Source organism: Pseudorca crassidens, chromosome 9 (assembly GCF_039906515.1).
Source record: "Pseudorca crassidens isolate mPseCra1 chromosome 9, mPseCra1.hap1, whole genome shotgun sequence".
NCBI classification, from domain to species: domain Eukaryota; kingdom Metazoa; phylum Chordata; class Mammalia; order Artiodactyla; family Delphinidae; genus Pseudorca; species Pseudorca crassidens.
Window position 1 is genome coordinate 43,763,135 of NC_090304.1, and position 10,371 is coordinate 43,773,505.

Genomic DNA, 10,371 nt, shown 5'->3' on the forward strand with positions numbered 1-10,371 from the left:
CTGGTGATACAAAAGGAAAGGCCACCGGCAAGTAAGGCTGCCCGAGGCTGGTCACAGGCTCACAGCCTGCCAGAAATGGAGGATGGAGAACAGACTTGACTCTGACTTGGTTAGGTGCCCTTGAGCCAGGAACCACACCTCTTGGCCTCCGCTCAGTATCAAGAAGCCTCTGAGCCTCAGTTTCCCCATAGGTAAAAAGGAGGCAGGAGTGAGAATTAGATGATCCCAGAGGGCCTTTCCAATCTGACATCCCAAGGCTCGGCCTCCGCCTCTTCCACCCTCCTGGGAGGTATCATTTGAAACTACCCTACTTCCACTCCCTCCTTACCTTGAGCCCCACCTGAGTCCAAAGGGAAAACTAAGCCTAAAGATCTCCCAGCCAATCAGCAGGCAGCATGCAGGGGGCAGGCCTCTCCCAGCACAGGGGAAAGGAAGGGGCAGATGTTGGTTTCTGTGGACACAGAAATGCTCCTCTCACTTACCCAATTTGTCCCAGCCCGGAAAAAGACAGTTGGCTGATTGCCTTTGCTTCCCTGACCTACCTTTTTAAGAGATTACAACTGCCTGCCAAATTTAAGTGCTGCCCTAAAATCAGGACATATAAGGTCTCTCAGCGTGGATCTGAAGGGTTTCAAAATGGGTAGAGAGTAAGTGTGATGAAGAATGAAACTTGGAGGCAATCTAGGCCAGGGTGTGCAGCCCTGTCAATTAAAGACCTTTAAAAATAGCCTCTCTTCTCTCATGCTGAAGATAAAGATGAAGTTTCAGCAATAAACAGACATCTGCTGGAGCTTCTGAAGAGATTACAGCATAAACACCCCAGAGAGCAGTCATAAACAGCCCAGAGCTCTCTCCAGGTACCCCCAGCATCCTGTTCACCAACGGCAGGGGAGGGCTTAGGGGACGGAGGGACAGAGAAGGAGGTGGTATTCAGAGGCTGGGGAGGATGCCCCAGGAAGAGGTGGTGCAGGAGAGCCCAACTTGGCAGAAAATGGAGAACTGGCTGCCTTCTGCAGGGAAATAAAAGCTCAGGGATCTACCAAGAAAATTTCCAGAGGATTCCATGCCAGTGTCATTCATTCTGAAAATGGGTCACTCCTTAAAATTAGGAAAAAAACTGACATTTTTGAGTGCCTACCTAAGCAGGGCACTTCACAAATATTTTAATTTTACCTCTACATCAGTTCCCCAAGATCGGTGTGATTAGCACCTTTTTAAAGACAAAAATACTAGGGTTCATTGACGCCCAAGGCCACATGCCTAGGATTCAAATCCAGGTTCTGTCTTAGCACATTTGTTTGTCTTTGCCTATATCACCTGCACCTAGAACATGCCCCTGAGGTTTATTCTCAGTGCCCAGACTCTCTACACCCACAGATCTAACACAAGGAGAGTCCTAAAGGGGAGAGGCAGCAAAGCAGAGGAGAGGGGCAGGAGTTAAGCCATGTGTGCCTAATTCAGATAACTGCTGAGTCTCGGCAGCCCTGTGGGTCCTATCGCTTCACATCCTAGTGGCTTCCCAGCAGGCCTGAAGATGAACAAAGGGGGAAACAGGCACAAACATATGCCTAGACTCTGTCTGGAAGGAGCCACAGGAGACTGGGGACAGCAGATGCCACTGAAGAAGAGAACTGAGGACCAGAGGACGGGAAGAAGAGAGACTTGCTTTTCACTGAATTCTCTCTGGACTGAGTGAATATGTTCCCCTGCACCCATGTATATATGGAGGGTGAACAGCATCATCTGTGTGTGTTGGGGGGAGTGAGTGCCACGCATCCACACGTGTGTGGGTGGGGCGCGGTGAGTACCAGCATCTGCGCATGTGTGTGTATGAGGTGAGTACCCTCATCCATGCACGTGGTGTGAGGAGGGGTTAAGTCCCTTTTAAGAGAGTCCAAGATGTTAGGTACAAGGTAACAGACACATCCAATCTGGTGAAAGCAACCTGGACCAAGCAGGAAGTCCTGGGTCCCCTGGTCACAGCAAGCCTGGAATCCAGAGGAAGCCGGGGCGTCATCCAGAGCCTCCTCCTTCCCTCACAACAGGAACGTGCTGCAACCCCAGGCAGATGGCAAGAAGCTCTCTCAGCATGAACCCCATGGCCCCCAAGGCCGAAATCAGTAGCACGAGCCCCCTAGGACATTCCCTGAGGAAAGAGATTGACTGAATCCTCTCCTTGAGGCTGTGGAGAGAGGCCTCCCCCATTGCCCTGCTTATTCCTCTATTCTGTCCCTTTCTTCGGCGATCGGATTTCTCACCCCTCCAAGCAGGGAGCTCCTGACTGCTATCACCTTTGTATCAAGCTGAGCAAAAGCCCAGCTGTCCCGACACGCGGAGCCATCAGCACCCCAACTTTATAGCAGCTGTGAACTCCACATACTCCACATGCTGCACCTTGACCCCCCACGCTGCTCCCCCGGGGTGAAGCTGTCCAACAAAGGGGTCAGCAGCTCTGCCAGGCCCCCAGCAGACCCTGGACCCGCCCTCCTCCAAGGAACAGCTCTCGTTGGTGATCAAAAAGTCCAAGTGACTTTTTCCCAGGCACTTCTTCATCCTCCCCTCCACCTCATTCTCCTGGTCCCGGCACAAGTTAAACCCTGAGATCCTGCAAATCTTCCCCAGATTCAGTCAGTACTCAGATCAGTAGCCAAGGCCAGCCATTCAGAGTCACCAGAGCCAAGAAGCAGTTTCCGCATCTTAACACATTGACACTACGGTGCAGGACAAAATGTTCTTAGACTCCCACTCCCATCTCTGGCCTGGCTGGGCTTCTGCACTGGGTGTGTCAGGAGCTCGGGCCTGCAAACATCCCAAAAACCTGCTGTTGCGGCAGCTCAGGGACCAGGGGCCACCGGCCAACTCCCTGCCATTCTGTCTTGCTGCCAGCAGAAAGGACATGGGCACTGGACATCCTCCCCTGCAAGGGAAGGGGAAAACCTGAGCCCCAAACCAGCAGGAAACAAGTCCCTGTTCTCAGGCCTGCCTTGATCTCTGTATTCCCCAGGAAGAAAGCTGACCTTGCCTTGAAAGGAATACAAGAGTGGCAAGGTCTCTGGACACCAATGGGAGAAGGCGGGTGAGGGAGATTACCCTGACCCTCAGGGGAGAGAAACACCAGTGCAAGTACGGAACACACGAAAACTCCCACCCCTAAGAACATCGGCACCATCCCCCACACACCACTCACTGCCAGCCACGCGGGAGACAGACAGGCTTTCCTGGGAGGAACTGTAGTAATATTTAGATGCATGGATGGGTACAGAGCAATTGCATTTGAGAAACGATACCATACCTGGTACTCACAAATGGCTCTTCATCTGGGACACAGGGATGGACACTTCCTCAACAGCTAACAGCGAAGGGAAGCATCGCAAAACTCAGACTCCACCGTGACCTAACCCTGCGATGAAGGTTGGTTTGTGACCAGAGGGCCCAAGTCCCCATCACCCCCACCAACTCTGAGTTCTGAGACCAGATGATCAGGGCTTGAGAAAGGAGGAGCCTTATCAGCGCAGACCAGCCATGCTTCCTACCTCTCAGGAGGTGGCAGGGAGGAAAACAGAAAACGGTGGAGGGAGGGGTCAGGGCCCCCCAAAGTGAGGTCAGTGGGGCGTTTGGCCATCAGGCACTTTCCCAAGAGGAAAAGACAGGCTGTCTGAGCCTGAAGCTTTGCCCTGCCTGCTTTTTCTTAACCCACTATGTTATTCTGTCTTCCTCTGATATCGCAAACTCTCTGAACAAAAAATCAAGAGGCTAACATTAGAATGATTTCATTCTGGGGAAACCAAAATGAAATTCTCAGGAATGAAAGGGAAGTGGTAGACTGGGAGGGAGGGTGAGGCTACACGGATTTCATAGCTTCCCATCTCCTAAGCTCCAGCTTTCTTTGCTTTCTAACTTTTAAAAAGTACAGGTATGGGAATTCCCTGGTGGTCCAGAGGTTAGGACTCTGTGTTTTCACTACGGGGGCTGGGGTTTGATCCCTGGTCAGGGAACTAAGATCCTGCAAGCTGCACCTCATGGCCAAAAAATTTTAAAAAAAAATTTTTTTAAGTACAGGTATGTTCTTTAAAATAATGTCATAAAATAAGCAAATATCAAAATCCCAATGGCTCTGTGACCTATCCACATATAAAACTGTACCAAATGCATGTATAATTTTGTCTACCCATCCAAATTGGTTGAAGGAAGCTCTCTTTTTTAAGAGGAAAAAACCCCCAAATATTTGGATTTTCCATTAGAAAAATAAAATATTTTTATTATAAAAATTTTAGAAAAATACTGAGAAATAAAAGATAAAGGAAAAAATTAACTTTATCCCTGCCATGCAGAGAGAAAGACAACATTTTCTTATACTTAATGCCTAGTGGAAAAGACTGTTTATGTTTAAGAAGAAAGAGGAGGAGGAGGAGGAAAAGAAAAAAGCCTCTTAATTTGGGGCCTGTGTGCAGAGAAAGGTCTTTTTTGGGTGGGTCAGAAGATGGCTATCAGAGTGCTTAGCACAGGGACTTCCCCAGTGGTCCAGTGGTTAAGACTGCCTTCCAATGCAGGGGGTGCAGGTTCAATCCCTGGTCTGGGAACTAAGATCCCACACACTGCGAGGTGTGGCCAAAAACAAACAAACAAAAAAGAGTGCCTAGCACCTTGGGGAGATGTGACAAGGAAGCTAGATGTGAAGCCTGTTATCCAGGGGAGCAAGCACACATTTTCCTTCCCTCCTGAGCCTCTGGTCTCCTTTATTAGGACACACACAAAGGTGCCAATGGTGATACTATCTCTTCACCATAAATTCAGACCAGACAGTGAAAGGTCGTAAGTGTTTGTTTTCTGTCACGACCTGTCAGCTGCAGATGGATAATAACTTGAGAAAAGCCCACACCTCGCCCAAGTGCGAGGCCAGAGAGAGAAGGCTCCTGAAGGTACAAGGCAGAATCTTGCACTGCCCAGAGAGAGGCGGGCGGCATTCTCTGGGCAGCAAAGCCAAGTGCCTGGCTCTTAACATGGTAATCCCTGTGGCTGAATAGGTCAGGATTCAGAGCTCGGGCAGAAATGACCTCAGTCCCCGTCAGTCCCACATGTGATCTGGGGAGGCCAGCTGCTGATCAGGGCACCACGGCGGCTGTCTGGGCTCCCCACACCGCAAACCAGAGCACGCAAGGGAGCACGGCAAATAGTTCTATTATTTCAGGATGTTTACAGGCTGACGCTTGCTGAGGAAATGTCCACACGTGAGCAAGTCATATATTTTTTAAAACCTCTTATCTAAACACAGACATGGGCAGTCACAGAAACCTACCACTGGGTTAATTCATTCAAAATGCATTTCCCGAGTGGCTACGGCACCACTGGGCAGACGCCCACCATGCCTCTGCCCTGTCCCAGACGCGGCACTGGGAATCCCCAACAGAGCACAGAAGTAGACTCCAGCATCAAAGCGTTCGCCGTCCAGTGGGAGATTTAAAACGGAGGGTAACAGCTGGTTAAAAGTGGGAGTGGGGCAGAGGGGGTGGTGCTCCAGATTAAAGTAGGCTTAAAAGGACTACCAACCAAATGCAGCATACAGACTTTGCTTGGATCCTGATTTAAACAGACCAGTGATGAAGGTCACTTCTGAGACAATGAAGGAAATCCGAATATGCACAGACGCGACCAAAGAATTACTGTTAATTCTGCTACATGCAGTAACAGCCATGTGGTCATGAAAGAACATTCTTTTCAAAATAGATATATGCTGGATTATATAGGGGCAAAATGACATGATATCAGAGATTTCCTTTTAAATATTTCAGGAATAAAAAATAGAAGGGAAGAAAAAGAGAGAAAGAGAGAGATGAAGCCAGCCTGGCATGATCTTGGTTGTTGAAGCTGGATAATGAGTATTTGGGGCTCATTATACTATGCTCTCTATTTTTGTGTTTGAAAATGTTCTTTTTTTTTTTTTAACTGTGCGGCTTGCAGAATCTTGGTTCCCCAATCAGGGATCGAACCCAGGCCCTCGCAGTGAAAGCACTGAGTCCTAACTGGACCACCAGGGAATTCCCTGAAAATGTTCATGATATTTTTAAACAGAGGACTGCAACACATCATGGTAGATATCCTAATGAAGACTGGTATAAAAGGCAAAAGGGGACCTCCCTTGTGGTGCAGTGGATAAGAACCTGCCTGCCAATGCAGGGGACACAGGTTCAATCCCTGGTCCAGAAAGATCCCACATGCCACGGAATAAGGAAGCCCATATAGCACAACTACTGAGCCTGCGCTCTAGAGCCTGCACGCCACAATTACTGAAGCCCGCGCGCCTAGAGCCCGTGCTCCGCAACAAGAGAAGCCACTGCAAGAGTAGCCCCCGCTCGCCACAACTAGAGAAAGCCCACAAGCATCAACAAATACCGAACGCAGCCAAAAAAATAAAAATAAAATTAAATCTTTAAAAAAATAAAATAAAAGGCAAAGGGGATATAGAGCAAAGAGCAAGGAGAATTTGTGAGAACCAGAAAATAAACCTGCCAAGTTTACGAGTGTTTTAAATACCATTTCATAGTGGGGTAGGAAGACATGTTCACAAATAATTACAATATAAGATGCGGAATCATAAGCACAGCAGGCGGCTGCACACACCAAGCCTCTAGAGTCCAGACAGAGGATGGCCACACGGTTTTTTCCTGTTTCCCTTAGTGTTTAATTCACCACACAGACCTCACTCATGCAGAAGGAGGCCAGAGCCCTAGCTTGGTCACTCACTAGCTGTGTGATTGGGGGAAAGTTCCTGAGCCTCAGTTTCCTCATCTGTAAAATGGGAATAATCCCACCTACTTCTTCAGAGGGCTAAAGTGGGGATCAAGTGATACAAAGAATGAAAAACTCCAGCATAACGTACAGTGTTTCCTTTCTTGGCTCTTTAAGCAACAGAGACCCTCTAGCCCTGGGAGGGCCTCAAAGATTGGCAATGTTCAGCCCAAATCTTGCACCCATACCCCAGCCCTCCCACCAGGGTCAAGGCTCTCCCCCAAGAAGGCAGGACCTCCCCCCCTCGCCCTGTCCCCCTTAGTAGAGAGTGAAAGGAAGGCGCATGACTGGGAGGCACACCCAGATGGGGGTGTGGACATGGGCGGAGAGAATAGAGACACATCCCAATCACAGGCAGAGAGGGATTACTCAGTGCTCCTCTGCTCCTTACAGTTCCCGGGAATAGGCCTCCAACGACCAAGCTACAACCAGCCTTAGTCCTTAAGCTGATTTATACTAAAGTGTAACTGGTTGGTAGTAGGCTAATCACGATTTTCTTTCAGAAGAGAAGGATGAGCAGAAAGGCAGCCCTGGGCCTGAAGGAGGAAGGAAGCAGTGATTTCATTTTTTATAAACATAAGCTCAAACTATGGATTTCAATCACCTTACAATCACAATTAGTATACCTCAACACCTGCCCTTCCCCCAAAACACAAAATAAAACTAGAATTGGTCCTAAGGTAGAAGGTTATTTCAAATAACAGTCCTCCTGGGACTTCCCTGATGGTCCAGTGGCTAAAACTCTGCACTCCCAATGCAGGGGGCCCAGGTCAGGGAACTAGATCCCGCATGCAGCAACTAAAAGATCCCGCATGCCGCGACGAAGATCCTGTGTGCCGCAACTAAGACCCGGCACAGCCAGATAAATAAAATAAATATTAAACAAAAAAACATGACACATATAACAGTCTTTCTAAACCATCCCAGAAGCCAACTCTCAGGCGCAGGGCCAAGTCAATGGCAGAGGCAGACTTCCCCCTCAAATAGCACCCAAACACCAACAGTCAGTCCTTCCCCATCACAGCAAGACCAACACCACCATCACCCCTGATGGAGGACAGGGTGGGCAAGTGGTCTGTAGGTTGAACAACCTGGGCTAACCTGGGTCAGTTCAAGTGCATTGCTAAAGAAGTACCCACAGGATCTTTGGATGGAATCTTTTCAGAGGCCAGGACCCTGCAACACAGCACACCACTCTCCACAGCCATGGGGCAGCAGGAAGGGCACTGGACTGAGCTCTGGCAGAGTCTGGTTCAAATCCCGGCTCAGCCGCTTTCTATGTGACCTTGGGCACTTACCCTACCTGAGTCTGTTTCCCCATCTCTAAAATGAGGAGGGCATAACTCTGAGTTTTTTGAGAGTTACTGTGAAATTCTCAAAAAGTGCCACAGGGCAGGACCTGTCCCTCAGGGGGCACTTAATAAACCTGTCTTCACTCTGTCTGATGGCCCGTTCTTACTGCTATAAGAGCTTCCAGAACATCAGGTGGGACTACCCTGGAGAACTGAGCCCCCCTCCCCCGCCTTGGATCCACTTCCCCTGGAAAAAGGGATGGAACAGAGCTGGCCTGGGGGCCCAGGGGACCCTGGTGCCAGAGCACCCACGCAAGCAAATTGAGAGCCAACCGGCTGCTGGTTTTTTTCCCACGGGGCCTGCCCAGAAGGGGGCTGGTTAGTGGCCTCATCCTTCACAGAAACCACTGAGGACTGTAGTGAGTAGGCAAGACTAACAGCAAGAGGTCCCCACACTGCTTAAGGTCCCAGCAGGGCCCAATGCGCCTCCAGATAAAAGCTCTTTGGGCTTTAAGAACCCAGGCTTTAGAATAAAACAATATGGAAAGAGACACAAGTTTACTCTGGTTTCAACAGCCTCCCCCTCATCCAGTAAAGGCCATTCCCAGTTCTGTCGAGAGGCTGGTCTAGGATAAAGTTAACCCCACCTGCCCCGGCCTGGAAGCCAAGTCAGCGGCGCTTCTACCCAGGGCCAGTCGGCAAAGGCAAGGCGGGAGTCTGGGACGCCCCGACAGGGGTGCTCCCGGGCCTGGGGAGAGCGCAGGCTGCTGGAGGCGCGAGGCTCAGAAAGGACAGCGCCACGTCCCCTCGGGCCACCGCCACCGTCCCAGACCCAGTCCCCGCCCGCAGGCGGCCAGGCCACCGACATCTGGCCCAACTTAACTTCCTGTTGTTAAGGAGGGAGGGGAACCGGGCGGGGGTTGGTAGGCGGGCGGGGGACCGGGCGAGGGGGGCGCCCAGTGAAAAGCCGGGAAATAACGTGACCGGCGAGGAGCCCAAATCGTGGGAAGATAAGTTTAGGGATGATCTTCTGCCCCGGCGGCAGGCGGTACTGATGGCGCGTCGCGCCCACTCCATGTCAACGTTTAGGTATTCTCTAGGCTTAGAACTGAAGAATTTGGGTGTTGGGGGGCGGAGTAAGAGGTAGTTCGAGGTACTGGGTTCTAATGGATTCGGAGAGCGATAGGAGTACCCCGGCCTCCCTGGGCAGTGCCACCTGCTCGCTGGGCGCCCCGTGAGGTGGGTCTGAGGCGGGAGATGCTGCGGCGCACCTGACCCTCTCCGGCGCGGGCCAGGGCACAGAGTCCAGGCTCGGCCGCCACCGTCACCGCCCGCCCTCCTCAGAGCCCCGCGCTCCCCTTACCCGCCCCCCGGTCTTACCGAGAGCCGCGTCGGCCGCCGAGCCTCGGGTGAGCCCTTGTCTTTGCCTAGGGCCGTGTGCGCAGCGGTCTGCAACCGGAGGCCGCCTGCGAAGCTGTGAGCTACCTAGGCGGCCCCGCGCAGGCTTAGCCGGGCGAGCGCCTGCGGTTCTGCGCCGCGCCGCCAAGGGGACGGGGAGCCACCCCCATCGGCGGCGCGGCCAATGACAGGTCAACCGGGGGGCGCATCCCCGCCCCCAGCCTGAGGCCCATAGCCAATGGCAGCGCGGCGCGGAGCCACCCACGCTCCTCGCCCGCCCCGCCCCTTTGGGGCCAGCTGTCACCGCGGCTGCAGCGGGCGCACGTGGGCTGCAGCCAAGCCCGAGGGTAGGGAGCAGCCCTGCGCTCCTACCCAAACCAGTGCAGGTCTGAGACCAGCAGAGGGCCGATGGGGGCGAGGCTTGGTGTTGCTGCTAGATGAAAACCCCGGTGGTGGTATCCAAATGTCAATGTAGGGAGGCAAGGGCTGGGCTTCACGCTCCTTGGCCTAGACAGCTGGAAAGCAAGCCTCAGCGTCCCCTTTTGGACTTGGGGGAGCAGCATAGCACTTCCCTTACCGGCTGTGGACCTCCCTTCTTGGTTTGCTCCTTGACCACCCTGGGGTTCAGCAAACCCCTGCTAGAGGTTAGTCCCTTCCCCTCACCTGGACTGGCCTTGCCTAGAATAAAACTAGTGGGAAGAGGGGCAGTGGTGCAGACCACCTGTTACCTTCGTCACATCACCCAAGCACCCTCTTTTCTTGGCTGTCAAATGGCTACCTTAATCTCTGCTCTGCCCACCCTCACTGGTTGCCCACAGCTCCAGAGAGCACCATTCACAGTGTGAACAGTGTGAGGGGTGTGAATCCGCTTTGTGAACTACAAATTCTGCAAACA

General features: G+C 51.9%; 1 protein-coding gene across 17 annotated transcripts in view; it reads right to left on the reverse strand.

Annotated features, from left to right (window-relative positions):
- MICAL2 (microtubule associated monooxygenase, calponin and LIM domain containing 2) overlaps window positions 1-9,627 on the reverse strand; it is a 214,925-nt gene extending 205,298 nt beyond the window's left edge. For 6 of the 17 annotated variants that reach the window (XR_010946137.1, XM_067749874.1, XM_067749872.1 and 3 more), the window contains exon 1: window positions 9,459-9,626. The gene's annotated coding sequence lies outside the window, so the exon portion shown is untranslated. Of the gene's footprint in view, window positions 1-9,458 lie in introns of all 17 variants that reach the window. The other 11 variants (XM_067749868.1, XM_067749866.1, XM_067749867.1 and 8 more) reach the window with 5 other exon arrangements.
- Window positions 9,628-10,371: the final 744 nt, after the last annotated feature.